The sequence below is a fragment of the Salvia hispanica genome, chromosome 5, assembly GCF_029641045.1.
Source record: "Salvia hispanica isolate PSC_SH4W2 chromosome 5, Shi_PSC_v1, whole genome shotgun sequence".
NCBI lineage: Eukaryota > Viridiplantae > Streptophyta > Magnoliopsida > Lamiales > Lamiaceae > Salvia > Salvia hispanica.
Genome location: NC_142696.1, coordinates 9,950,279 through 9,975,351, shown reverse-complemented (window position 1 = coordinate 9,975,351; position 25,073 = coordinate 9,950,279). Strand labels below are relative to the sequence as shown.

The following is a 25,073-nucleotide window of genomic DNA, read 5'->3' as shown; positions in this document are numbered from 1 at the left end:
GAAGGAGTTACGGGACCCACAGCATATCACCGCGAAGCTCTCGCCGAGCCCCACATTCTGAGCTACGTGTACAGCCCGTGGCTACTCCGGGAAGCAAAAAGAGGCCGTTTCGAGCCATTTCGAACACTTTTAGTTCGCAGCTACTGTTTTTCGGCACGTTTAAGATTGTGGGACCCGCTCGTCACCGGCTCGTGGAGATTGTCGTACTTTTTGTCCTCGTACTCGACAACAGCTAATCGAGTGTCGCACCACATCAAGGCCAACTGAACGGAAAAAAAAAATGAACGCACTCGCAAAGAAAGGGGTGCAACACGAGGACTTCCCAGGGGGTCACCCATCCTAGTAGTACTCTCGCCCAAGCACGCATAACTTCGGAGTTCTGATGGGATCCGGTGCATTAGTGCTGGTATGATCGCACCCATCAATAGCCTCGCACTTTATTCTTTCATAGCGTACGCTCCCGTGCGCATGTTCTGATCCCCCACCCTTTACACAGGCATAACTTTTGATCCTGAAGGAGTTACGGGACCCACAGCATATCACCGCGAAGCTCTCGCCGAGCCCCACGTTCTGAGCTAAGTGTACAGCCCGTGGCTACTCCGGGAAGCAAAAAGAGGCCGTTTCGAGCCATTTCGAACACTTTTAGTTCGCAGCTACTATTTTCCGGCACGTTTAAGATTGTGGGACCTGCTCGTCACCGGCTCGGGGAGATTGTCGTACTTTTTGTCCTCGTACTCGACAACAGCTAATCGAGTGTCGGACCACATCAAGACCAACTGAACGGAAAAAAAAATGAACGCACTCGCAAAGAAAGGGGTGCAACACGAGGACTTCCCAGGGGGTCACCCATCCTAGTAGTACTCTCGCCCAAGCACGCATAACTTCGGAGTTCTGATGGGATCCGGTACATTAGTGCTGGTATGATCGCACCCATCAATAGCCTCGCACTTTATTCTTTCATAGCGTACGCTCCCGTGCGCAGGTTCTGATCCCCCACCCTTCACACAGGCATAACTTTTGATCCGGAAGGAGTTACGGGACCCACAGCATATCACCGCGAAGCTCTCGCCGAGCCCCACATTCTGAGCTACGTGTACAGCCCGTGGCTACTCCGGGAAGCAAAAAGAGGCCGTTTCGAGCCATTTCGAACACTTTTAGTTCGCAGCTACTGTTTTTCGGCACGTTTAAGATTGTGCGACCCGCTCGTCACCGGCTCGTGGAGATTGTCGTACTTTTTGTCCTCGTACTCGACAACAGCTAATCGAGTGTCGCACCACATCAAGACCAACTGAACGGAAAAAAAAAATGAACGCACTCGCAAAGATAGGGGTGCAACACGAGGACTTCCCAGGGGGTCACCCATCCTAGTACTACTCTCGCCCAAGCACACTTAATTTCGGAGTTCTGATGGGATCCGGTGCATTAGTGCTGGTATGATCGCACCCATCAATAGCCCCGCACTTTATTCTTTCCTAGCTTACGCTCCCGTGCGCAGGTTCTGATCCCCCACCCTCCAGACGGGTATAACTTTTGATCGGGAAGGAGTTACGGGACCCACAGCATATCACCGCGAAGCTCTCGTCGAGCCCCACGTTCTGAGCTACGGGTACAGCCTGTGGCTACTCCGGGAAGCAAAAAGTGGCCGTTTCGAGCCATTTCGAACACTTTTAGTTCGCAGCTACTGTTTTTTCGGCACGTTTAAGATTGTGGGACCCGCTCGTCACCGGCTCGTGGAGTTTGTCGTACTTTTTGTCCTCGTGCTCGACAACAGCTAATCGAGTGTCGGACCACATCAAGACCAACTGAACGGAAAAAAAAAATGAACGCACTCGCAAAAAAAGGGATGCAACACAAGGACTTCCCAGGGGGTCACCCATCCTAGTAGTACTCTCGCCCAAGCACGCATAACTTCGGAGTTTTGATGGGATTCGGTGCATTAGTGCTGGTATGATCGCACCCATCAATAGCCTCGCACTTTATTCTTTCATAGCGTACGCTCCCATGCGCAGGTTCTGATCCCCCACCCTTCACACAGGCATAACTTTTGATCCGGAAGGAGTTACGGGACCCACAGCATATCACCGCGAAGCTCTCGCCGAGCCCCACGTTCTGAGCTACGTGTACAGCCCGTGGCTACTCCGGGAAGCAAAAAGAGGCCGTTTCGAGCCATTTCGAACACTTTTAGTTCGTAGCTACTGTTTTTCGGCACGTTTAAGATTGTGGGACCCGCTCGTCACCGGCTCGTGGAGTTTTTCGTACTTTTTGTCCTCGTACTCGACAACAGCTAATCGAGTGTCGGACCACATCAAGACCAACTGAACGGAAAAAAAAAATGAACGCACTCGCAAAAAAAGGGGTGCAACACGAGGACTTCCCAGGGGGTCACCCATCCTAGTACTACTCTCGCCCAAGCACGCTTAACTTCGGAGTTCTGATGGGATCCGGTGCATTAGTGCTGGTATGATCGCACCCATCAATAACCCCGCACTTTATTCTTTCATAGCGTACGCTCCCGTGCGCAGGTTCTGATCCCCCACCCATCCAGATGGGTATAACTTTTGATCGGGAAGGAGTTACGGGACCCACAGCATATCACCGCGAAGCTCTCGTCGAGCCCCACGTTCTGAGCTACGGGTACAGCCTGTGGCTACTCTGGGAAGCAAAAAGTGGCCGTTTCGAACCATTTCGAACACTTTTAGTTCGCAGCTACTGTTTTTTCGGCACGTTTAAGATTGTGGGACCCGCTCGTCACCGGCTCGTGGAGATTGTCGTACTTTTTGTCCTCGTACTCGACAACAGCTAATCGAGTGTCGGACCACATCAAGACTAACTGAACGGAAAAAAAAATGAACGCACTCGCAAAAAAAGGGATGCAACAAAAGGACTTCCCAGGGGGTCACCCATCTTAGTAGTACTCTCGCCCAAGCACGCATAACTTCGGAGTTCTGATGGGATCCGGTGCATTAGTGCTGGTATGATCGCACCCATCAATAGCCTCGCACTTTATTCTTTCATAGCGTACGCTCCCGTGCGCAGGTTCTGATCCCCCACCCTTCACACAGGCATAACTTTTGATCCTGAAGGAGTTACGGGACCCACAGCATATCACCGCGAAGCTCTCGCCGAGCCCCACGTTCTGAGCTACGTGTACAGCCCGTGGCTACTCCGGAAAGCAAAAAGAGGCCGTTCCGAGCCATTTCGAACACTTTTAGTTCGCAGCTACTGTTTTTCGGCACGTTTAAGATTGTGGGACCCGCTCGTCACCGGCTCGCGGAGTTTGTCGTACTTTTTGTCCTCGTACTCGACAACAGCTAATCGAGTGTCGGACCATATCAAGACCAACTGAACGGAAAAAAAAAATGAACGCACTCGCAAAGAAAGGGGTGCAACACGAGGACTTCCCAGGGGGTCACCCATCCTAGTACTACTCTCGCCCAAGCACGCTTAACTTCGGAGTTCTGATGGGATCCAGTGCATTAGTGCTGGTATGATCGCACCTATCAATAGCCTCGCACTTTATTCTGTCATAGCGTACGCTCCCGTGCGCAGGTTCTGATCCCCCACCCTTCACACAGGCATAACTTTTGATCCGGAAGGAGTTACGGGACCCACAGCATATCACCGCGAAGCTCTCGCCGAGCCCCACGTTCTGAGCTACGTGTACAGCCCGTGGCTACTCCGGGAAGCAAAAAGAGGCCGTTCCGAGCCATTTCGAACACTTTTAGTTCGCAGCTACTGTTTTTCGGCACGTTTAAGATTGTGGGACGCGCTCGTCACCGGCTCGTGGAGTTTGTCGTACTTTTTGTCCTCGTACTCGACAACAGCTAATCGAGCGTCGGACCACATCAAGACCAACTGAACGGAAAAAAAAAATGAACGCACTCGCAAAAAAAGGGATGCAACACAAGGACTTCCCAGGGGGTCACCCATCCTTGTAGTACTCTCGCCCAAGCACGCATAACTTCGGAGTTCTGATGGGATCCGGTGCATTAGTGCTGGTATGATCGCACCCATCAATAGCCCCGCACTTTATTCTTTCATAGCTTACGCTCCCGTGCGCAGGTTCTGATCCCCCACCCTCCAGACGGGTATAACTTTTGATCGGGAAGGAGTTACGGGACCCACAGCATATCACCGCGAAGCTCTCGTCGAGCCCCACGTTCTGAGCTACGGGTACAGCCTGTGGCTACTCCGGGAAGCAAAAAGTGGCCGTTTCGAGCCATTTCGAACACTTTTAGTTCGCAGCTACTGTTTTTTCGGCACGTTTAAGATTGTGGGACCCGCTCGTCACCGGCTCGTGGAGTTTGTCGAACTTTTTGTCCTCGTGCTCGACAACAGCTAATCGAGTGTCGGACCACATCAAGACCAACTGAACGGAAAAAAAAAATGAACGCACTCGCAAAAAAAGGGATGCAACACAAGGACTTCCCAGGGGGTCACCCATCCTAGTAGTACTCTCGCCCAAGCACGCATAACTTCGGAGTTTTGATGGGATTCGGTGCATTAGTGCTGGTATGATCGCACCCATCAATAGCCTCGCACTTTATTCTTTCATAGCGTACGCTCCCATGCGCAGGTTCTGATCCCCCACCCTTCACACAGGCATAACTTTTGATCCGGAAGGAGTTACGGGACCCACAGCATATCACCGCGAAGCTCTCGCCGAGCCCCACGTTCTGAGCTACGTGTACAGCCCGTGGCTACTCCGGGAAGCAAAAAGAGGCCGTTTCGAGCCATTTCGAACACTTTTAGTTCGTAGCTACTGTTTTTCGGCACGTTTAAGATTGTGGGACCCGCTCGTCACCGGCTCGTGGAGTTTTTCGTACTTTTTGTCCTCGTACTCGACAACAGCTAATCGAGTGTCGGACCACATCAAGACCAACTGAACGGAAAAAAAAAATGAACGCACTCGCAAAAAAAGGGGTGCAACACGAGGACTTCCCAGGGGGTCACCCATCCTAGTACTACTCTCGCCCAAGCACGCTTAACTTCGGAGTTCTGATGGGATCCGGTGCATTAGTGCTGGTATGATCGCACCCATCAATAACCCCGCACTTTATTCTTTCATAGCGTACGCTCCTGTGCGCAGGTTCTGATCCCCCACCCATCCAGATGGGTATAACTTTTGATCGGGAAGGAGTTACGGGACCCACAGCATATCACCGCGAAGCTCTCGTCGAGCCCCACGTTCTGAGCTACGGGTACAGCCTGTGGCTACTCTGGGAAGCAAAAAGTGGCCGTTTCGAACCATTTTGAACACTTTTAGTTCGCAGCTACTGTTTTTTCGGCACGTTTAAGATTGTGGGACCCGCTCGTCACCGGCTCGTGGAGATTGTCGTACTTTTTGTCCTCGTACTCGACAACAGCTAATCGAGTGTCGGACCACATCAAGACTAACTGAACGGAAAAAAAAATGAACGCACTCGCAAAAAAAGGGATGCAACACAAGGACTTCCCAGGGGGTCACCCATCTTAGTAGTACTCTCGCCCAAGCACGCATAACTTCGGAGTTCTGATGGGATCCGGTGCATTAGTGCTGGTATGATCGCACCCATCAATAGCCTCGCACTTTATTCTTTCATAGCGTACGCTCCCGTGCGCAGGTTCTGATCCCCCACCCTTCACACAGGCATAACTTTTGATCCTGAAGGAGTTACGGGACCCACAGCATATCACCGCGAAGCTCTCGCCGAGCCCCACGTTCTGAGCTACGTGTACAGCCCGTGGCTACTCCGGAAAGCAAAAAGAGGCCGTTCCGAGCCATTTCGAACACTTTTAGTTCGCAGCTACTGTTTTTCGGCACGTTTAAGATTGTGGGACCCGCTCGTCACCGGCTCGCGGAGTTTGTCGTACTTTTTGTCCTCGTACTCGACAACAGCTAATCGAGTGTCGGACCATATCAAGACCAACTGAACGGAAAAAAAAAATGAACGCACTCGCAAAGAAAGGGGTGCAACACGAGGACTTCCCAGGGGGTCACCCATCCTAGTACTACTCTCGCCCAAGCACGCTTAACTTCGGAGTTCTGATGGGATCCAGTGCATTAGTGCTGGTATGATCGCACCTATCAATAGCCTCGCACTTTATTCTGTCATAGCGTACGCTCCCGTGCGCAGGTTCTGATCCCCCACCCTTCACACAGGCATAACTTTTGATCCGGAAGGAGTTACGGGACCCACAGCATATCACCGCGAAGCTCTCGCCGAGCCCCACGTTCTGAGCTACGTGTACAGCCCGTGGCTACTCCGGGAAGCAAAAAGAGGCCGTTCCGAGCCATTTCGAACACTTTTAGTTCGCAGCTACTGTTTTTCGGCACGTTTAAGATTGTGGGACCCGCTCGTCACCGGCTCGTGGAGTTTGTCGTACTTTTTGTCCTCGTACTCGACAACAGCTAATCGAGCGTCGGACCACATCAAGACCAACTGAACGGAAAAAAAAAATGAACGCACTCGCAAAAAAAGGGATGCAACACAAGGACTTCCCAGGGGGTCACCCATCCTTGTAGTACTCTCGCCCAAGCACGCATAACTTCGGAGTTCTGATGGGATCCGGTGCATTAGTGCTGGTATGATCGCACCCATCAATAGCCCCGCACTTTATTCTTTCATAGCTTACGCTCCCGTGCGCAGGTTCTGATCCCCCACCCTCCAGACGGGTATAACTTTTGATCGGGAAGGAGTTACGGGACCCACAGCATATCACCGCGAAGCTCTCGTCGAGCCCCACGTTCTGAGCTACGGGTACAGCCTGTGGCTACTCCGGGAAGCAAAAAGTGGCCGTTTCGAGCCATTTCGAACACTTTTAGTTCGCAGCTACTGTTTTTTCGGCACGTTTAAGATTGTGGGACCCGCTCGTCACCGGCTCGTGGAGTTTGTCGTACTTTTTGTCCTCGTGCTCGACAACAGCTAATCGAGTGTCGGACCACATCAAGACCAACTGAACGGAAAAAAAAAATGAACGCACTCGCAAAAAAAGGGATGCAACACAAGGACTTCCCAGGGGGTCACCCATCCTAGTAGTACTCTCGCCCAAGCACGCATAACTTCGGAGTTTTGATGGGATTCGGTGCATTAGTGCTGGTATGATCGCACCCATCAATAGCCTCGCACTTTATTCTTTCATAGCGTACGCTCCCATGCGCAGGTTCTGATCCCCCACCCTTCACACAGGCATAACTTTTGATCCGGAAGGAGTTACGGGACCCACAGCATATCACCGCGAAGCTCTCGCCGAGCCCCACGTTCTGAGCTACGTGTACAGCCCGTGGCTACTCCGGAAAGCAAAAAGAGGCCGTTCCGAGCCATTTCGAACACTTTTAGTTCGCAGCTACTGTTTTTCGGCACGTTTAAGATTGTGGGTCCCGCTCGTCACCGGCTCGCGGAGTTTGTCGTACTTTTTGTCCTCGTACTCGACAACAGCTAATCGAGTGTCGGACCACATCAAGACCAACTGAACGGGAAAAAAAAATGAACGCACTCGCAAAGAAAGGGGTGCAACACGAGGACTTCCCAGGGGGTCACCCATCCTAGTACTACTCTCGCCCAAGCACGCTTAACTTCGGAGTTCTGATGGGATCCAGTGCATTAGTGCTGGTATGATCGCACCTATCAATAGCCTCGCACTTTATTCTGTCATAGCGTACGCTCCCGTGCGCAGGTTCTGATCCCCCACCCTTCACACAGGCATAACTTTTGATCCGGAAGGAGTTACGGGACCCACAGCATATCACCGCGAAGCTCTCGCCGAGCCCCACGTTCTGAGCTACGTGTACAGCCCGTGGCTACTCCGGGAAGCAAAAAGAGGCCGTTCCGAGCCATTTCGAACACTTTTAGTTCGCAGCTACTGTTTTTCGGCACGTTTAAGATTGTGGGACCCGCTCGTCACCGGCTCGTGGAGTTTGTCGTACTTTTTGTCCTCGTACTCGACAACAGCTAATCGAGCGTCGGACCACATCAAGACCAACTGAACGGAAAAAAAAAATGAACGCACTCGCAAAAAAAGGGATGCAACACAAGGACTTCCCAGGGGGTCACCCATCCTTGTAGTACTCTCGCCCAAGCACGCATAACTTCGGAGTTCTGATGGGATCCGGTGCATTAGTGCTGGTATGATCGCACCCATCAATAGCCCCGCACTTTATTCTTTCATAGCTTACGCTCCCGTGCGCAGGTTCTGATCCCCAACCCTCCAGACGGGTATAACTTTTGATCGGGAAGGAGTTACGGGACCCACAGCATATCACCGCGAAGCTCTCGTCGAGCCCCACGTTCTGAGCTACGGGTACAGCCTGTGGCTACTCCGGGAAGCAAAAAGTGGCCGTTTCGAGCCATTTCGAACACTTTTAGTTCGCAGCTACTGTTTTTTCGGCACGTTTAAGATTGTGGGACCCGCTCGTCACCGGCTCGTGGAGTTTGTCGTACTTTTTGTCCTCGTGCTCGACAACAGCTAATCGAGTGTCGGACCACATCAAGACCAACTGAACGGAAAAAAAAAATGAACGCACTCGCAAAAAAAGGGATGCAACACAAGGACTTCCCAGGGGGTCACCCATCCTAGTAGTACTCTCGCCCAAGCACGCATAACTTCGGAGTTTTGATGGGATTCGGTGCATTAGTGCTGGTATGATCGCACCCATCAATAGCCTCGCACTTTATTCTTTCATAGCGTACGCTCCCATGCGCAGGTTCTGATCCCCCACCCTTCACACAGGCATAACTTTTGATCCGGAAGGAGTTACGGGACCCACAGCATATCACCGCGAAGCTCTCGCCGAGCCCCACGTTCTGAGCTACGTGTACAGCCCGTGGCTACTCCGGGAAGCAAAAAGAGGCCGTTTCGAGCCATTTCGAACACTTTTAGTTCGTAGCTACTGTTTTTCGGCACGTTTAAGATTGTGGGACCCGCTCGTCACCGGCTCGTGGAGTTTGTCGTACTTTTTGTCCTCGTACTCGACAACAGCTAATCGAGTGTCGGACCACATCAAGACCAACTGAACGGAAAAAAAAAATGAACGCACTCGCAAAAAAAGGGGTGCAACACGAGGACTTCCCAGGGGGTCACCCATCCTAGTACTACTCTCGCCCAAGCACGCTTAACTTCGGAGTTCTGATGGGATCCGGTGCATTAGTGCTGGTATGATCGCACCCATCAATAACCCCGCACTTTATTCTTTCATAGCGTACGCTCCCGTGCGCAGGTTCTGATCCCCCACCCATCCAGATGGGTATAACTTTTGATCGGGAAGGAGTTACGGGACCCACAGCATATCACCGCGAAGCTCTCGTCGAGCCCCACGTTCTGAGCTACGGGTACAGCCTGTGGCTACTCCGGGAAGCAAAAAGTGGCCGTTTCGAGCCATTTCGAACACTTTTAGTTCGCAACTACTGTTTTTTCGGCACGTTTAAGATTGTGGGACCCGCTCGTCACCGGCTCGTGGAGATTGTCGTACTTTTTGTCCTCGTACTCGACAACAGCTAATCGAGTGTCGGACCACATCAAGACCAACTGAACGGAAAAAAAAATGAACGCACTCGCAAAAAAAGGGATGCAACACAAGGACTTCCCAGGGGGTCACCCATCTTAGTAGTACTCTCGCCCAAGCACGCATAACTTCGGAGTTCTGATGGGATCCGGTGCATTAGTGCTGGTATGATCGCACCCATCAATAGCCTCGCACTTTATTCTTTCATAGCGTACGCTCCCGTGCGCAGGTTCTGATCCCCCACCCTTCACACAGGCATAACTTTTGATCCTGAAGGAGTTACGGGACCCACAGCATATCACCGCGAAGCTCTCGCCGAGCCCCACGTTCTGAGCTACGTGTACAGCCCGTGGCTACTCCGGAAAGCAAAAAGAGGCCGTTCCGAGCCATTTCGAACACTTTTAGTTCGCAGCTACTGTTTTTCGGCACGTTTAAGATTGTGGGACCCGCTCGTCACCGGCTCGCGGAGTTTGTCGTACTTTTTGTCCTCGTACTCGACAACAGCTAATCGAGTGTCGGACCACATCAAGACCAACTGAACGGAAAAAAAAAATGAACGCACTCGCAAAGAAAGGGGTGCAACACAAGGACTTCCCAGGGGGTCACCCATCCTAGTACTACTCTCGCCCAAGCACGCTTAACTTCGGAGTTCTGATGGGATCCAGTGCATTAGTGCTGGTATGATCGCACCTATCAATAGCCTCGCACTTTATTCTGTCATAGCGTACGCTCCCGTGCGCAGGTTCTGATCCCCCACCCTTCACACAGGCATAACTTTTGATCCGGAAGGAGTTACGGGACCCACAGCATATCACCGCGAAGCTCTCGCCGAGCCCCACGTTCCGAGCTACGTGTACAGCCCGTGGCTACTCCGGGAAGCAAAAAGAGGCCGTTCCGAGCCATTTCGAACACTTTTAGTTCGCAGCTACTGTTTTTCGGCACGTTTAAGATTGTGGGACCCGCTCGTCACCGGCTCGTGGAGTTTGTCGTACTTTTTGTCCTCGTGCTCGACAACAGCTAATCGAGTGTCGGACCACATCAAGACCAACTGAACGGAAAAAAAAAATGAACGCACTCGCAAAGAAAGGGGTGCAACACGAGGACTTCCCAGGGGGTCACCCATCCTAGAACTACTCTCGCCCAAGCACGCTTAACCTCGGAGTTCTGATGGGATCCGGTGCATTAGTGCTGGTATGATCGCACCCATCAATAGCCTCGCACTTTATTCTGTCATAGCGTACGCTCCCGTGCGCAGGTTCTGATCCCCCACCCTTCACACAGGCATAACTTTTGATCCGGAAGGAGTTACGGGACCCACAGCATATCACCGCGAAGCTCTCGCCGAGCCCCACGTTCTGAGCTACGTGTACAGCCCGTGGCTACTCCGGGAAGCAAAAAGAGGCCGTTCCGAGCCATTTCGAACACTTTTAGTTCGCAGCTACTGTTTTTTCGGCACGTTTAAGATTGTGGGACCCGCTCGTCACCGGCTCGTGGAGTTTGTCGTACTTTTTGTCCTCGTGCTCGACAACAGCTAATCGAGTGTCGGACCACATCAAGACCAACTGAACGGAAAAAAAAAATGAACGCACTCGCAAAAAAAGGGATGCAACACAAGGACTTCCTAGGGGGTCACCCATCCTAGTAGTACTCTCGCCCAAGCACGCATAACTTCGGAGTTCTGATGGGATTCGGTGCATTAGTGCTGGTATGATCGCACCCATCAATAGCCTCGCACTTTATTCTTTCATAGCGTACGCTCCCGTGCGCAGGTTCTGATCCCCCACCCTTCACACAGGCATAACTTTTGATCCGGAAGGAGTTACGGGACCCACAGCATATCACCGCGAAGCTCTCGCCGAGCCCCACGTTCTGAGCTACGTGTACAGCCCGTGGCTACTCCGGGAAGCAAAAAGAGGCCGTTCCGAGCCATTTCAAACACTTTTAGTTCGCAGCTACTGTTTTTTCGGCACGTTTAAGATTGTGGGACCCGCTCGTCACCGGCTCGTGGAGTTTGTCGTACTTTTTGTCCTCGTGCTCGACAACAGCTAATCGAGTGTCGGACCACATCAAGACCAACTGAACGGAAAAAAAAAATGAACGCACTCGCAAAGAAAGGGGTGCAACACGAGGACTTCCCAGGGGGTCACCCATCCTAGTACTACTCTCGCCCAAGCACGCTTAATTTCGGAGTTCTGATGGGATCCGGTGCATTAGTGCTGGTATGATCGCACCCATCAATAGCCTCGCACTTTATTCTGTCATAGCGTACGCTCCCGTGCGCAGGTTCTGATCCTCCACCCTTCACACAGGCATAACTTTTGATCCGGAAGGAGTTACGGGACCCACAGCATATCACCGCGAAGCTCTCGTCGAGCCCCACGTTCTGAGCTACGGGTACAGCCTGTGGCTACTCCGGGAAGCAAAAAGTGGCCGTTTCGAGCCATTTCGAACACTTTTAGTTCGCAGCAACTGTTTTTCGGCACGTTTAAGATTGTGGGACCCGCTCGTCACCGGCTCGTGGAGATTGTCGTACATTTTGTCCTCGTACTCGACAACAGCTAATCGAGTGTCGGACCACATCAAGACCAACTGAACGGAAAAAAAAAATGAACGCACTCGCAAAAAAAGGGGTGCAACATGAGGACTTCCCAGGGGGTCACCCATCCTAGTACTACTCTCGCCCAAGCACGCTTAACTTCGGAGTTCTGATGGGATCTGGTGCATTAGTGCTGGTATGATCGCACCCATCAATAGCCCCGCACTTTATTCTTTCATAGCGTACGCTCCCATGCGCAGGTTCTGATCCCCCACCCTCCAGACGGGTATAACTTTTGATCGGGAAGGAGTTACGGGACCCACAGCATATCACCGCGAAACTCTCGTCGAGCCCCACGTTCTGAGCTACGGGTACAGCCTGTGGCTACTCCGGGAAGCAAAAAGAGGCCGTTTCGAGCCATTTCGAACACTTTTAGTTCGCAGCTACTGTTTTCCGGCACGTTTAAGATTGTGGGACCCGCTCGTCACCGGCTCGGGGAGATTGTCGTACTTTTTGTCCTCGTACTCGACAACAGCTAATCGAGTGTCGGACCACATCAAGACCAACTGAACGGAAAAAAAAAATGAACGCACTCGCAAAGAAAGGGGTGCAACACGAGGAGTTCCCAGGGGGTCACCCATCCTAGTACTACTCTCGCCCAAGCACGCTTAACTTCGGAGTTCTGATGGGATCTGGTGCATTAGTGCTGGTATGATCGCACCCATCAATAGCCCCGCACTTTATTCTTTCATAGCGTACGCTCCCATGCGCAGGTTCTGATCCCCCACCCTCCAGACGGGTATAACTTTTGATCGGGAAGGAGTTACGGGACCCACAGCATATCACCGCGAAACTCTCGTCGAGCCCCACGTTCTGAGCTACGGGTACAGCCTGTGGCTACTCCGGGAAGCAAAAAGAGGCCGTTTCGAGCCATTTCGAACACTTTTAGTTCGCAGCTACTGTTTTTCGGCACGTTTAAGATTGTGGGACCCGCTCGTCACCGGCTCGTGGAGATTGTCGTACTTTTTGTCCTCGTACTCGACAACAGCTAATCGAGTGTCGGACCACATCAAGACCAACTGAACGGAAAAAAAAAATGAACGCACTCGCAAAAAAAGGGATGCAACACAAGGACTTCCCAGGGGGTCACCCATCCTAGTAGTACTCTCGCCCAAGCACGCTTAAATTCGGAGTTCTGATGGGATCCGGTGCATTAGTGCTGGTATGATCGCACCGATCAATAGCCTCGCACTTTATTCTTTCATAGCGTACGCTCCCGTGCGCAGGTTCTGATCCCCCACCCTTCACACAGGCATAACTTTTGATCCTGAAGGAGTTACGGGACCCACAGCATATCACCGCGAAGCTCTCGCCGAGCCCCACTTTCTAAGCTAAGTGTACAGCCCGTGGCTACTCCGGGAAGCAAAAAGAGGCCGTTTCGAGCCATTTCGAACACTTTTACTTCGCAGCTACTGTTTTCCGGCACGTTTAAGATTGTGGGACCCGCTCGTCACCGGCTCGGGGAGATTGTCGTACTTTTTGTCCTCGTACTCGACAACAGCTAATCGAGTGTCGGACCACATCAAGACCAACTGAACGGAAAAAAAAAATGAACGCACTCGCAAAGAAAGGGGTGCAACACGAGGAGTTCCCAGGGGGTCACCCATCCTAGTACTACTCTCGCCCAAGCACGCTTAATTTCGGAGTTCTGATGGGATCCGGTGCATTAGTGCTGGTATGATCGCACCCATCAATAGCCTCGCACTTTATTCTGTCATAGCGTACGCTCCCGTGCGCAGGTTCTGATCCTCCATCCTTCACACAGGCATAACTTTTGATCCGGAAGGAGTTACGGGACCCACAGCATATCACCGCGAAGCTCTCGTCGAGCCCCACGTTCTGAGCTACGGGTACAGCCTGTGGCTACTCCGGGAAGCAAAAAGTGGCCGTTTCGAGCCTTTTCGAACACTTTTAGTTCGCAGCTACTGTTTTTCGGCACGTTTAAGATTGTGGGACCCGCTCGTCACCGGCTCGTGGAGTTTGTCGTACTTTTTGTCCTCGTACTCGACAACAGCTAATCGAGTGTCGGACCACATCAAGACCAACTGAACGGAAAAAAAAAATGAACGCACTCGCAAAAAAAGGGATGCAACACAAGGACTTCCCAGGGGGTCACCCATCCTAGTAGTACTCTCGCCCAAGCACGCATAACTTCGGAGTTCTGATGGGATTCGGTGCATTAGTGCTGGTATGATCGCACCCATCAATAGCCTCGCACTTTATTCTTTCATAGGGTACGCTCCCGTGCGCAGGTTCTGATCCCCCACCCTTCACACAGGCATAACTTTTGATCCGGAAGGAGTTACGGGACCCACAGCATATCACCGCGAAGCTCTCGTCGAGCCCCACGTTCTGAGCTACGGGTACAGCCTGTGGCTACTCCGGGAAGCAAAAAGTGGCCGTTTCGAGCCTTTTCGAACACTTTTAGTTCGCAGCTACTGTTTTTCGGCACGTTTAAGATTGTGGGACCCGCTCGTCACCGGCTCGTGGAGATTGTTGTACTTTTTGTCCTCGTACTCGACAACAGCTAATCGAGTGTCGGACCACATCAAGACCAACTGAACGGAAAAAAAAAAATGAACGCACTCGCAAAAAAAGGGGTGCAACACGAGGACTTCCCAGGGGGTCACCCATCCTAGTACTACTCTCGCCCAAGCACGCTTAACTTCGAAGTTCTGATGGGATCTGGTGCATTAGTGCTGGTATGATCGCACCCATCAATAGCCCCGCACTTTATTCTTTCATAGCGTACGCTCCCATGCGTAGGTTCTGATCCCCCACCCTCCAGACGGGTATAACTTTTGATCGGGAAGGAGTTACGGGACCCACAGCATATCACCGCGAAACTCTCGTCGAGCCCCACGTTCTGAGCTACGGGTACAGCCTGTGGCTACTCCGGGAAGCAAAAAGAGGCCGTTTCGAGCCATTTCGAACACTTTTAGTTCGCAGCTACTGTTTTTCGGCACGTTTAAGATTGTGGGACCCGCTCGTCACCGGCTCGTGGAGATTGTCGTACTTTTTGTCCTCGTACTCGACAACAGCTAATCGAGTGTCGGACCACATCAAGACCAACTGAACGGAAAAAAAAAATGAACGCACTCGCAAAAAAAGGGATGCAACACAAGGACTTCCCAGGGGGTCACCCATCCTAGTAGTACTCTCGCCCAAGCACGCATAACTTCGGAGTTCTGATGGGATCCGGTGCATTAGTGCTGGTATGATCGCACCCATCAATAGCCTCGCACTTTATTCTTTCATAGCGTACGCTCCCGTGCGCAGGTTCTGATCCCCCACCCTTCACACAGGCATAACTTTTGATCCTGAAGGAGTTACGGGACCCACAGCATATCACCGCGAAGCTCTCGCCGAGCCCCACGTTCTGAGCTAAGTGTACAGCCCGTGGCTACTCCGGGAAGCAAACAGAGGCCGTTTCGAGCCATTTCGAACACTTTTAGTTCGCAGCTACTGCTTTCCGGCACGTTTAAGATTGTGGGACCCGCTCGTCACCGGCTCGGGGAGATTGTCGTACTTTTTGTCCTCGTACTCGACAACAGCTAATCGAGTGTCGGACCACATCAAGACCAACTGAACGGAAAAAAAAAATGAACGCACTCGCAAAAAAAGGGATGCAACACAAGGACTTCCTAGGGGGTCACCCATCCTAGTAGTACTCTCGCCCAAGCACGCATAACTTCGGAGTTCTGATGGGATTCAGTGCATTAGTGCTGGTATGATCGCACCCATCAATAGCCTCGCACTTTATTCTTTCATAGCGTACGCTCCCGTGCGCAGGTTCTGATCCCCCACCCTTCACACAGGCATAACTTTTGATCCGGAAGGAGTTACGGGACCCACAGCATATCACCGCGAAGCTCTCGCCGAGCCCCACGTTCTGAGCTACGTGTACAGCCCGTGGCTACTCCGGGAAGCAAAAAGAGGCCGTTCCGAGCCATTTCAAACACTTTTAGTTCGCAGCTACTGTTTTTTCGGCACGTTTAAGATTGTGGGACCCGCTCGTCACCGGCTCGTGGAGTTTGTCGTACTTTTTGTCCTCGTGCTCGACAACAGCTAATCGAGTGTCGGACCACATCAAGACCAACTGAACGGAAAAAAAAAATGAACGCACTCGCAAAAAAAGGGATGCAACACAAGGACTTCCTAGGGGGTCACCCATCCTAGTAGTACTCTCGCCCAAGCACGCATAACTTCGGAGTTCTGATGGGATTCAGTGCATTAGTGCTGGTATGATCGCACCCATCAATAGCCTCGCACTTTATTCTTTCATAGCGTACGCTCCCGTGCGCAGGTTCTGATCCCCCACCCTTCACACAGGCATAACTTTTGATCCGGAAGGAGTTACGGGACCCACAGCATATCACCGCGAAGCTCTCGCCGAGCCCCACGTTCTGAGCTACGTGTACAGCCCGTGGCTACTCCGGGAAGCAAAAAGAGGCCGTTTCGAGCCATTTCGAACACTTTTAGTTCGTAGCTACTGTTTTTCGGCACGTTTAAGATTGTGGGACCCGCTCGTCACCGGCTCGTGGAGATTGTCGTACTTTTTGTCCTCGTACTCGACAACAGCTAATCGAGTGTCGGACCACATCAAGACCAACTGAACGGAAAAAAAAAAATGAACGCACTCGCAAAAAAAGGGGTGCAACACGAGGACTTCCCAGGGGGTCACCCATCCTAGAACTACTCTCGCCCAAGCACGCTTAACCTCGGAGTTCTGATGGGATCCGGTGCATTAGTGCTGGTATGATCGCATCCATCAATAGCCTCGCACTTTATTCTGTCATAGCGTACGCTACCGTGCGCAGGTTCTGATCCCCCACCCTTCACACAGGCATAACTTTTGATCCGGAAGGAGTTACGGGACCCACAGCATATCACCGCGAAGCTCTCGCCGAGCCCCACGTTCTGAGCTACGTGTACAGCCCGTGGCTACTCCGGGAAGCAAAAAGAGGCCGTTCCGAGCCATTTCAAACACTTTTAGTTCGCAGCTACTGTTTTTTCGGCACGTTTAAGATTGTGGGACCCGCTCGTCACCGGCTCGTGGAGTTTGTCGTACTTTTTGTCCTCGTGCTCGACAACAGCTAATCGAGTGTCGGACCACATCAAGACCAACTGAACGGAAAAAAAAAATGAACGCACTCGCAAAAAAAGGGATGCAACACAAGGACTTCCCAGGGGGTCACACATCCTAGTAGTACTCTCGCCCAAGCACGCATAACTTTAGAGTTCTGATGGGATTCAGTGCATTAGTGCTGGTATGATCGCACCCATCAATAGCCTCGCACTTTATTCTTTCATAGCGTACGCTCCCGTGCGCAGGTTCTGATCTCCCACCCTTCACACAGGCATAACTTTTGATCCGGAAGGAGTTACGGGACCCACAGCATATCACCGCGAAGCTCTCGCCGAGCCCCACGTTCTGAGCTACGTGTACAGCCCGTGGCTACTCCGGGAAGCAAAAAGAGGCCGTTTCGAGCCATTTCGAACACTTTTAGTTCGTAGCTACTGTTTTTCGGCACGTTTAAGATTGTGGGACCCGCTCGTCACCGGCTCGTGGAGTTTGTCGTACTTTTTGTCCTCGTACTCGACAACAGCTAATCGAGTGTCGGACCACATCAAGACCAACTGAACGGAAAAAAAAAATGAACGCACTCGCAAAGAAAGGGGTGCAACACGAGGACTTCCCAGGGGGTCACCCATCCTAGTACTACTCTCGCCCAAGCACGCTTAACTTCGGAGTTCTGATGGGATCCAGTGCATTAGTGCTGGTATGATCGCACCTATCAATAGCCTCGCACTTTATTCTGTCATAGCGTACGCTCCCGTGCGCAGGTTCTGATCCCCCACCCTTCACACAGGCATAACTTTTGATCCTGAAGGAGTTACGGGACCCACAGCATATCACCGCGAAGCTCTCGCCGAGCCCCACGTTCTGAGCTAAGTGTACAGCCCGTGGCTACTCCGGGAAGCAAACAGAGGCCGTTTCGAGCCATTTCGAACACTTTTAGTTCGCAGCTACTGCTTTCCGGCACGTTTAAGATTGTGGGACCCGCTCGTCACCGGCTCGAGGAGATTGTCGTACTTTTTGTCCTCGTACTCGACAACAGCTAATCGAGTGTCGGACCACATCAAGACCAACTGAACGGATAAAAAAAATGAACGCACTCGCAAAAAAAGGGGTGCAACACGAGGACTTCCCAGGGGGTCACCCATCTTAGAACTACTCTCGCCCAAGCACGCTTAACCTCGGAGTTCTGATGGGATCCGGTGCATTAGTGCTGGTATGATCGCACCCATCAATAGCCTCGCACTTTATTCTGTCATAGCGTACGCTCCCGTGCGCAGGTTCTGATCCCCCACCCTTCACACAGGCATAACTTTTGATCCGGAAGGAGTTACGGGACCCACAGCATATCACCGCGAAGCTCTCGCCGAGCCCCACGTTCTGAGCTACGTGTACAGCCCGTGGCTACTCCGGGAAGCAAAAAGAGGCCGTTCCGAGCCATTTCGAACACTTTTAGTTCGCAGCTACTGTTTTTTCGGCACGTTTAAGATTGTGGGACCCGCTCGTCACCGGCTCGTGGAGTTTGTCGTACTTTTTGTCCTCGTGCTCGACAACAGCTAATCGAGTGTCGGACCACATCAAGACCAACTGAACGGAAAAAAAAAATGAACGCACTCGCAAAAAAAGGGATGCAACACAAGGACTTCCTAGGGGGTCACCCATCCTAGTAGTACTCTCGCCCAAGCACGCATAACTTCGGAGTTCTGATGGGATTCAGTGCATTAGTGCTGGTATGATCGCACCCATCAATAGCCTCGCACTTTATTCTTTCATAGCGTACGCTCCCGTGCGCAGGTTCTGATCCCCCACCCTTCACACAGGCATAACTTTTGATCCGGAAGGAGTTACGGGACCCACAGCATATCACCGCGAAGCTCTCGCCGAGCCCCACGTTCTGAGCTACGTGTACAGCCCGTGGCTACTCCGGGAAGCAAAAAGAGGCCGTTCCGAGCCATTTCGAACACTTTTAGTTCGCAGCTACTGTTTTTTCGGCACGTTTAAGATTGTGGGACCCGCTCGTCACCGGCTCGTGGAGTTTGTCGTACTTTTTGTCCTCGTGCTCGACAACAGCTAATCGAGTGTCGGACCACATCAAGACCAACTGAACGGAAAAAAAAAATGAACGCACTCGCAAAGAAAGGGGTGCAACACGAGGACTTCCCAGGGGGTCACCCATCCTAGTACTACTCTCGCCCAAGCACGCATAACTTCAGAGTTCTGATGGGATTCAGTGCATTAGTGCTGGTATGATCGCACCCATCAATAGCCTCGCACTTTATTCTTTCATAGCGTACGCTCCCGTGCGCAGGTTCTGATCCCCCACCCTTCACACAGGCATAACTTTTGATCCGGAAGGAGTTACGGGACCCACAGCATATCACCGCGAAGCTCTCGCCGAGCCCCACGTTCTGAGCTACGTGTACAGCCCGTGGCTACTCCGGGAAGCAAAAAGAGGCCGTTTCGAGCCATTTCGAACACTTTTAGTTCGTAGCTACTGTTTTTCGGCACGTTTAAGATTGTGGGACCCGCTCGTCACCGGCTCGTGGAGTTTGTCGTACTTTTTGTCCTCGTACTCGACAACAGCTAATCGAGTGTCGGACCACATCAAGACCAACTGAACGGAAAAAAAAAAATGAACGCACTCGCAAAAAAAGGGGTGCAACACGAGGACTTCCCAGGGGGTCACCCATCCTAGTACTACTCTCGCCCAAGCACGCTTAACTTCGGAGTTCTGATGGGATCCGGTGCATTAGTGCTGGTATGATCGCACCCATCAATAGCCCCGCACTTTATTCTTTCATAGCGTACGCTCCCGTGCGCAGGTTCTGATCCCCCACCCTCCAGACGGGTATAACTTTTGATCGGGAAGGAGTTACGGGACCCACAGCATATCACCGCGAAGCTCTCGTCGAGCCCCACGTTCTGAGCTACGGGTACAGCCTGTGGCTACTCCGGGAAGCAAAAAGTGGCCGTTTCGAGCCATTTCGAACACTTTTAGTTCGCAGCTACTGTTTTTTCGGCACGTTTAAGATTGTGGGACCCGCTCGTCACCGGCTCGTGGAGTTTGTCGTACTTTTTGTCCTCGTGCTCGACAACAGCTAATCGAGTGTCGGACCACATCAAGACCAACTGAACGGAAAAAAAAAATGAACGCACTCGCAAAAAAAGGGATGCAACACAAGGACTTCCCAGGGGGTCACCCATCCTAGTAGTACTCTCGCCCAAGCACGCATAACTTCGGAGTTTTGATGGGATTCGGTGCATTAGTGCTGGTATGATCGCACCCATCAATAGCCTCGCACTTTATTCTTTCATAGTGTACGCTCCCGTGCGCAGGTTCTGATCCCCCACCCTTCACACAGGCATAACTTTTGATCCGGAAGGAGTTACGGGACCCACAGCATATCACCGCGAAGCTCTCGCCGAGCCCCACGTTCTGAGCTACGTGTACAGCCCTTGGCTACTCCGGGAAGCAAAAAGAGGCCGTTTCGAGCCATTTCGAACACTTTTAGTTCGTAGCTACTGTTTTTCGGCACGTTTAAGATTGTGGGACCCGCTCGTCACCGGCTCGTGGAGATTGTCGTACTTTTTGTCCTCGTACTCGACAACAGCTAATCGAGTGTCGGACCACATCAAGACCAACTGAACGGAAAAAAAAATGAACGCACTCGCAAAAAAAGGGATGCAACACAAGGACTTCCCAGGGGGTCACCCATCTTAGTAGTACTCTCGCCCAAGCACGCATAACTTCGGAGTTCTGATGGGATCCGGTGCATTAGTGCTGGTATGATCGCACCCATCAATAGCCTCGCACTTTATTCTTTCATAGCGTACGCTCCCGTGCGCAGGTTCTGATCCCCCACCCTCCAGACGGGTATAACTTTTGATCGGGAAGGAGTTACGGGACCCACAGCATATCACCGCGAAGCTCTCGTCGAGCCCCACGTTCTGAGCTACGGGTACAGCCTGTGGCTACTCCGGGAAGCAAAAAGTGGCCGTTTCGAGCCATTTCGAACACTTTTAGTTCGCAGCTACTGTTTTTTCGGCACGTTTAAGATTGTGGGACCCGCTCGTCACCGGCTCGTGGAGTTTGTTGTACTTTTTGTCCTCGTGCTCGACAACAGCTAATCGAGTGTCGGACCACATCAAGACCAACTGAACGGAAAAAAAAAATGAACGCACTCGCAAAAAAAGGGATGCAACACAAGGACTTCCCAGGGGGTCACCCATCCTAGTAGTACTCTCGCCCAAGCACGCATAACTTCGGAGTTTTGATGGGATTCGGTGCATTAGTGCTGGTATGATCGCACCCATCAATAGCCTCGCACTTTATTCTTTCATAGCGTACGCTCCCATGCGCAGGTTCTGATCCCCCACCCTTCACACAGGCATAACTTTTGATCCGGAAGGAGTTACGGGACCCACAGCATATCACCGCGAAGCTCTCGCCGAGCCCCACGTTCTGAGCTACGTGTACAGCCCGTGGCTACTCCGGGAAGCAAAAAGAGGCCGTTTCGAGCCATTTCGAACACTTTTAGTTCGTAGCTACTGTTTTTCGGCACGTTTAAGATTGTGGGACCCGCTCGTCACCGGCTCGTGGAGTTTGTCGTACTTTTTGTCCTCGTACTCGACAACAGCTAATCGAGTGTCGGACCACATCAAGACCAACTGAACGGAAAAAAAAAAATGAACGCACTCGCAAAAAAAGGGGTGCAACACGAGGACTTCCCAGGGGGTCACCCATCCTAGTACTACTCTCGCCCAAGCACGCTTAACTTCGGAGTTCTGATGGGATCCGGTGCATTAGTGCTGGTATGATCGCACCCATCAATAACCCCGCACTTTATTCTTTCATAGCGTACGCTCCCGTGCGCAGGTTCTGATCCCCCACCCTTCACACAGGCATAACTTTTGATCCGGAAGGAGTTACGGGACCCACAGCATATCACCGCGAAGCTCTCGCCGAGCCCCACGTTCTGAGCTACGTGTACAGCCCGTGGCTACTCCGGGAAGCAAAAAGAGGCCGTTCCGAGCCATTTCAAACACTTTTAGTTCGCAGCTACTGTTTTTTCGGCACGTTTAAGATTGTGGGACCCGCTCGTCACCGGCTCGTGGAGATTGTCGTACTTTTTGTCCTCGTACTCGACAACAGCTAATCGAGTGTCGGACCACATCAAGACCAACTGAACGGAAAAAAAAATGAACGCACTCGCAAAAAAAGGGATGCAACACAAGGACTTCCCAGGGGGTCACCCATCTTAGTAGTACTCTCGCCCAAGCACGCATAACTTCGGAGTTCTGATAGGATCCGGTGCATTAGTGCTGGTATGATCGCACCCATCAATAGCCTCGCACTTTATTCTTTCATAGCGTACGCTCCCGTGCGCAGGTTCTGATCCCCCACCCTCCAGACGGGTATAACTTTTGATCGGGAAGGAGTTACGGGACCCACAGCATATCACCGCGAAGCTCTCGTCGAGCCCCACGTTCTGAGCTACGGGTACAGCCTGTGGCTACTCCGGGAAGCAAAAAGTGGCCGTTTCGAGCCATTTCGAACACTTTTAGTTCGCAGCTACTGTTTTTTCGGCACGTTTAAGATTGTGGGACCCGCTCGTCACCGGCTCGTGGAGTTTGTCGTACTTTTTGTCCTCGTGCTCGACAACAGCTAATCGAGTGTCGGACCACATCAAGACCAACTGAACGGAAAAAAAAAATGAACGCACTCGCAAAAAAAGGGATGCAACACAAGGACTTCCCAGGGGGTCACCCATCCTAGTAGTACTCTCGCCCAAGCACGCATAACTTCGGAGTTTTGATGGGATTCGGTGCATTAGTGCTGGTATGATCGCACCCATCAATAGCCTCGCACTTTATTCTTTCATAGCGTACGCTCCCATGCGCAGGTTCTGATCCCCCACCCTTCACACAGGCATAACTTTTGATCCGGAAGGAGTTACGGGACCCACAGCATATCACCGCGAAGCTCTCGCCGAGCCCCACGTTCTGAGCTACGTGTACAGCCCGTGGCTACTCCGGGAAGCAAAAAGAGGCCGTTTCGAGCCATTTCGAACACTTTTAGTTCGCAGCTACTGTTTTTTCGGCACGTTTAAGATTGTGGGACCCGCTCGTCACCGGCTCGTGGAGATTGTCGTACTTTTTGTCCTCGTACTCGACAACAGCTAATCGAGTGTCGGACCACATCAAGACCAACTGAACGGAAAAAAAAATGAACGCACTCGCAAAAAAAGGGATGCAACACAAGGACTTCCCAGGGGGTCACCCATCTTAGTAGTACTCTCGCCCAAGCACGCATAACTTCGGAGTTCTGATGGGATCCGGTGCATTAGTGCTGGTATGATCGCACCCATCAATAGCCTCGCACTTTATTCTTTCATAGCGTACGCTCCCGTGCGCAGGTTCTGATCCCCCACCCTCCAGACGGGTATAACTTTTGATCGGGAAGGAGTTACGGGACCCACAGCATATCACCGCGAAGCTCTCGTCGAGCCCCACGTTCTGAGCTACGGGTACAGCCTGTGGCTACTCCGGGAAGCAAAAAGTGGCCGTTTCGAGCCATTTCGAACACTTTTAGTTCGCAGCTACTGTTTTTTCGGCACGTTTAAGATTGTGGGACCCGCTCGTCACCGGCTCGTGGAGTTTGTCGTACTTTTTGTCCTCGTGCTCGACAACAGCTAATCGAGTGTCGGACCACATCAAGACCAACTGAACGGAAAAAAAAAATGAACGCACTCGCAAAAAAAGGGATGCAACACAAGGACTTCCCAGGGGGTCACCCATCCTAGTAGTACTCTCGCCCAAGCACGCATAACTTCGGAGTTTTGATGGGATTCGGTGCATTAGTGCTGGTATGATCGCACCCATCAATAGCCTCGCACTTTATTCTTTCATAGCGTACGCTCCCATGCGCAGGTTCTGATCCCCCACCCTTCACACAGGCATAACTTTTGATCCGGAAGGAGTTACGGGACCCACAGCATATCACCGCGAAGCTCTCGCCGAGCCCCACGTTCTGAGCTACGTGTACAGCCCGTGGCTACTCCGGGAAGCAAAAAGAGGCCGTTTCGAGCCATTTCGAACACTTTTAGTTCGTAGCTACTGTTTTTCGGCACGTTTAAGATTGTGGGACCCGCTCGTCACCGGCTCGTGGAGTTTGTCGTACTTTTTGTCCTCGTACTCGACAACAGCTAATCGAGTGTCGGACCACATCAAGACCAACTGAACGGAAAAAAAAAAATGAACGCACTCGCAAAAAAAGGGGTGCAACACGAGGACTTCCCAGGGGGTCACCCATCCTAGTACTACTCTCGCCCAAGCACGCTTAACTTCGGAGTTCTGATGGGATCCGGTGCATTAGTGCTGGTATGATCGCACCCATCAATAACCCCGCACTTTATTCTTTCATAGCGTACGCTCCCGTGCGCAGGTTCTGATCCCCCACCCATCCAGATGGGTATAACTTTTGATCGGGAAGGAGTTACGGGACCCACAGCATATCACCGCGAAGCTCTCGTCGAGCCCCACGTTCTGAGCTACGGGTACAGCCTGTGGCTACTCCGGGAAGCAAAAAGTGGCCGTTTCGAGCCATTTCGAACACTTTTAGCTCGCAGCTACTGTTTTTTCGGCACGTTTAAGATTGTGGGACCCGCTCGTCACCGGCTCGTGGAGATTGTCGTACTTTTTGTCCTCGTACTCGACAACAGCTAATCGAGTGTCGGACCACATCAAGACCAACTGAACGGAAAAAAAAATGAACGCACTCGCAAAAAAAGGGATGCAACACAAGGACTTCCCAGGGGGTCACCCATCTTAGTAGTACTCTCGCCCAAGCACGCATAACTTCGGAGTTCTGATGGGATCCGGTGCATTAGTGCTGGTATGATCGCACCCATCAATAG

General features: G+C 51.9%; 28 non-coding genes and 21 pseudogenes across 28 annotated transcripts; all 49 read right to left on the bottom strand.

Moving 5' to 3' along the window:
* Positions 1-301: 301 nt before the first annotated feature.
* On the bottom strand, positions 302-420 carry LOC148925228 (5S ribosomal RNA). The gene has a single exon (XR_016131485.1). It is a non-coding gene; the product is annotated as a 5S ribosomal RNA (ribosomal RNA).
* Positions 421-813: 393 nt separating this feature from the next.
* LOC148925227 (5S ribosomal RNA) lies at positions 814-932 on the bottom strand. Its single transcript, XR_016131643.1, has one exon. It is a non-coding gene; the product is annotated as a 5S ribosomal RNA (ribosomal RNA).
* Positions 933-1,326: 394 nt separating this feature from the next.
* Positions 1,327-1,445, bottom strand: LOC148925226 (5S ribosomal RNA). Its single transcript, XR_016131041.1, has one exon. It is a non-coding gene; the product is annotated as a 5S ribosomal RNA (ribosomal RNA).
* Positions 1,446-1,840: 395 nt separating this feature from the next.
* Positions 1,841-1,959, bottom strand: LOC148925225 (5S ribosomal RNA; annotated as a pseudogene).
* Positions 1,960-2,353: 394 nt separating this feature from the next.
* Positions 2,354-2,472, bottom strand: LOC148925224 (5S ribosomal RNA). Its single transcript, XR_016132069.1, has one exon. It is a non-coding gene; the product is annotated as a 5S ribosomal RNA (ribosomal RNA).
* Positions 2,473-2,867: 395 nt separating this feature from the next.
* Positions 2,868-2,986, bottom strand: LOC148925223 (5S ribosomal RNA; annotated as a pseudogene).
* A 394-nt stretch (positions 2,987-3,380) lies between these two features.
* Positions 3,381-3,499, bottom strand: LOC148925222 (5S ribosomal RNA). The gene has a single exon (XR_016131027.1). It is a non-coding gene; the product is annotated as a 5S ribosomal RNA (ribosomal RNA).
* A 394-nt stretch (positions 3,500-3,893) lies between these two features.
* On the bottom strand, positions 3,894-4,012 carry LOC148925221 (5S ribosomal RNA; annotated as a pseudogene).
* Positions 4,013-4,407: 395 nt separating this feature from the next.
* LOC148925220 (5S ribosomal RNA) lies at positions 4,408-4,526 on the bottom strand (annotated as a pseudogene).
* Positions 4,527-4,920: 394 nt separating this feature from the next.
* On the bottom strand, positions 4,921-5,039 carry LOC148925219 (5S ribosomal RNA). The gene has a single exon (XR_016132058.1). It is a non-coding gene; the product is annotated as a 5S ribosomal RNA (ribosomal RNA).
* Positions 5,040-5,434: 395 nt separating this feature from the next.
* On the bottom strand, positions 5,435-5,553 carry LOC148925218 (5S ribosomal RNA). The gene has a single exon (XR_016131787.1). It is a non-coding gene; the product is annotated as a 5S ribosomal RNA (ribosomal RNA).
* Positions 5,554-5,947: 394 nt separating this feature from the next.
* LOC148925217 (5S ribosomal RNA) lies at positions 5,948-6,066 on the bottom strand. The gene has a single exon (XR_016131026.1). It is a non-coding gene; the product is annotated as a 5S ribosomal RNA (ribosomal RNA).
* Positions 6,067-6,460: 394 nt separating this feature from the next.
* Positions 6,461-6,579, bottom strand: LOC148925216 (5S ribosomal RNA; annotated as a pseudogene).
* A 395-nt stretch (positions 6,580-6,974) lies between these two features.
* LOC148925215 (5S ribosomal RNA) lies at positions 6,975-7,093 on the bottom strand (annotated as a pseudogene).
* A 394-nt stretch (positions 7,094-7,487) lies between these two features.
* On the bottom strand, positions 7,488-7,606 carry LOC148925214 (5S ribosomal RNA). The gene has a single exon (XR_016131025.1). It is a non-coding gene; the product is annotated as a 5S ribosomal RNA (ribosomal RNA).
* Positions 7,607-8,000: 394 nt separating this feature from the next.
* Positions 8,001-8,119, bottom strand: LOC148925213 (5S ribosomal RNA; annotated as a pseudogene).
* A 395-nt stretch (positions 8,120-8,514) lies between these two features.
* On the bottom strand, positions 8,515-8,633 carry LOC148925212 (5S ribosomal RNA; annotated as a pseudogene).
* A 394-nt stretch (positions 8,634-9,027) lies between these two features.
* Positions 9,028-9,146, bottom strand: LOC148925211 (5S ribosomal RNA). The gene has a single exon (XR_016132047.1). It is a non-coding gene; the product is annotated as a 5S ribosomal RNA (ribosomal RNA).
* Positions 9,147-9,541: 395 nt separating this feature from the next.
* Positions 9,542-9,660, bottom strand: LOC148925210 (5S ribosomal RNA). The gene has a single exon (XR_016131786.1). It is a non-coding gene; the product is annotated as a 5S ribosomal RNA (ribosomal RNA).
* A 394-nt stretch (positions 9,661-10,054) lies between these two features.
* On the bottom strand, positions 10,055-10,173 carry LOC148925209 (5S ribosomal RNA). The gene has a single exon (XR_016131184.1). It is a non-coding gene; the product is annotated as a 5S ribosomal RNA (ribosomal RNA).
* A 394-nt stretch (positions 10,174-10,567) lies between these two features.
* Positions 10,568-10,686, bottom strand: LOC148925208 (5S ribosomal RNA). The gene has a single exon (XR_016131171.1). It is a non-coding gene; the product is annotated as a 5S ribosomal RNA (ribosomal RNA).
* A 395-nt stretch (positions 10,687-11,081) lies between these two features.
* LOC148925207 (5S ribosomal RNA) lies at positions 11,082-11,200 on the bottom strand (annotated as a pseudogene).
* Positions 11,201-11,595: 395 nt separating this feature from the next.
* Positions 11,596-11,714, bottom strand: LOC148925206 (5S ribosomal RNA). The gene has a single exon (XR_016132037.1). It is a non-coding gene; the product is annotated as a 5S ribosomal RNA (ribosomal RNA).
* A 394-nt stretch (positions 11,715-12,108) lies between these two features.
* On the bottom strand, positions 12,109-12,227 carry LOC148925205 (5S ribosomal RNA). The gene has a single exon (XR_016131328.1). It is a non-coding gene; the product is annotated as a 5S ribosomal RNA (ribosomal RNA).
* Positions 12,228-12,621: 394 nt separating this feature from the next.
* Positions 12,622-12,740, bottom strand: LOC148925204 (5S ribosomal RNA). The gene has a single exon (XR_016131854.1). It is a non-coding gene; the product is annotated as a 5S ribosomal RNA (ribosomal RNA).
* Positions 12,741-13,134: 394 nt separating this feature from the next.
* On the bottom strand, positions 13,135-13,253 carry LOC148925203 (5S ribosomal RNA; annotated as a pseudogene).
* A 394-nt stretch (positions 13,254-13,647) lies between these two features.
* LOC148925202 (5S ribosomal RNA) lies at positions 13,648-13,766 on the bottom strand. The gene has a single exon (XR_016132016.1). It is a non-coding gene; the product is annotated as a 5S ribosomal RNA (ribosomal RNA).
* Positions 13,767-14,160: 394 nt separating this feature from the next.
* On the bottom strand, positions 14,161-14,279 carry LOC148925201 (5S ribosomal RNA; annotated as a pseudogene).
* A 395-nt stretch (positions 14,280-14,674) lies between these two features.
* LOC148925200 (5S ribosomal RNA) lies at positions 14,675-14,793 on the bottom strand. The gene has a single exon (XR_016131146.1). It is a non-coding gene; the product is annotated as a 5S ribosomal RNA (ribosomal RNA).
* A 394-nt stretch (positions 14,794-15,187) lies between these two features.
* LOC148925199 (5S ribosomal RNA) lies at positions 15,188-15,306 on the bottom strand. The gene has a single exon (XR_016131753.1). It is a non-coding gene; the product is annotated as a 5S ribosomal RNA (ribosomal RNA).
* A 394-nt stretch (positions 15,307-15,700) lies between these two features.
* Positions 15,701-15,819, bottom strand: LOC148925198 (5S ribosomal RNA; annotated as a pseudogene).
* Positions 15,820-16,214: 395 nt separating this feature from the next.
* On the bottom strand, positions 16,215-16,333 carry LOC148925197 (5S ribosomal RNA; annotated as a pseudogene).
* Positions 16,334-16,728: 395 nt separating this feature from the next.
* On the bottom strand, positions 16,729-16,847 carry LOC148925196 (5S ribosomal RNA). Its single transcript, XR_016131514.1, has one exon. It is a non-coding gene; the product is annotated as a 5S ribosomal RNA (ribosomal RNA).
* Positions 16,848-17,242: 395 nt separating this feature from the next.
* Positions 17,243-17,361, bottom strand: LOC148925195 (5S ribosomal RNA; annotated as a pseudogene).
* A 394-nt stretch (positions 17,362-17,755) lies between these two features.
* On the bottom strand, positions 17,756-17,874 carry LOC148925194 (5S ribosomal RNA). The gene has a single exon (XR_016131024.1). It is a non-coding gene; the product is annotated as a 5S ribosomal RNA (ribosomal RNA).
* A 394-nt stretch (positions 17,875-18,268) lies between these two features.
* LOC148925193 (5S ribosomal RNA) lies at positions 18,269-18,387 on the bottom strand. The gene has a single exon (XR_016131289.1). It is a non-coding gene; the product is annotated as a 5S ribosomal RNA (ribosomal RNA).
* Positions 18,388-18,782: 395 nt separating this feature from the next.
* LOC148925192 (5S ribosomal RNA) lies at positions 18,783-18,901 on the bottom strand (annotated as a pseudogene).
* A 395-nt stretch (positions 18,902-19,296) lies between these two features.
* On the bottom strand, positions 19,297-19,415 carry LOC148925191 (5S ribosomal RNA; annotated as a pseudogene).
* Positions 19,416-19,810: 395 nt separating this feature from the next.
* Positions 19,811-19,929, bottom strand: LOC148925190 (5S ribosomal RNA). The gene has a single exon (XR_016132036.1). It is a non-coding gene; the product is annotated as a 5S ribosomal RNA (ribosomal RNA).
* A 395-nt stretch (positions 19,930-20,324) lies between these two features.
* LOC148925189 (5S ribosomal RNA) lies at positions 20,325-20,443 on the bottom strand (annotated as a pseudogene).
* A 393-nt stretch (positions 20,444-20,836) lies between these two features.
* LOC148925188 (5S ribosomal RNA) lies at positions 20,837-20,955 on the bottom strand. The gene has a single exon (XR_016131785.1). It is a non-coding gene; the product is annotated as a 5S ribosomal RNA (ribosomal RNA).
* A 395-nt stretch (positions 20,956-21,350) lies between these two features.
* On the bottom strand, positions 21,351-21,469 carry LOC148925187 (5S ribosomal RNA; annotated as a pseudogene).
* A 395-nt stretch (positions 21,470-21,864) lies between these two features.
* On the bottom strand, positions 21,865-21,983 carry LOC148925186 (5S ribosomal RNA). The gene has a single exon (XR_016132025.1). It is a non-coding gene; the product is annotated as a 5S ribosomal RNA (ribosomal RNA).
* A 394-nt stretch (positions 21,984-22,377) lies between these two features.
* On the bottom strand, positions 22,378-22,496 carry LOC148925185 (5S ribosomal RNA; annotated as a pseudogene).
* A 395-nt stretch (positions 22,497-22,891) lies between these two features.
* LOC148925184 (5S ribosomal RNA) lies at positions 22,892-23,010 on the bottom strand (annotated as a pseudogene).
* A 394-nt stretch (positions 23,011-23,404) lies between these two features.
* LOC148925183 (5S ribosomal RNA) lies at positions 23,405-23,523 on the bottom strand. Its single transcript, XR_016131783.1, has one exon. It is a non-coding gene; the product is annotated as a 5S ribosomal RNA (ribosomal RNA).
* A 395-nt stretch (positions 23,524-23,918) lies between these two features.
* LOC148925182 (5S ribosomal RNA) lies at positions 23,919-24,037 on the bottom strand (annotated as a pseudogene).
* A 395-nt stretch (positions 24,038-24,432) lies between these two features.
* Positions 24,433-24,551, bottom strand: LOC148925181 (5S ribosomal RNA). Its single transcript, XR_016132014.1, has one exon. It is a non-coding gene; the product is annotated as a 5S ribosomal RNA (ribosomal RNA).
* A 395-nt stretch (positions 24,552-24,946) lies between these two features.
* On the bottom strand, positions 24,947-25,065 carry LOC148925180 (5S ribosomal RNA). Its single transcript, XR_016131782.1, has one exon. It is a non-coding gene; the product is annotated as a 5S ribosomal RNA (ribosomal RNA).
* Between the last annotated feature and the right edge of the window lie 8 nt (positions 25,066-25,073).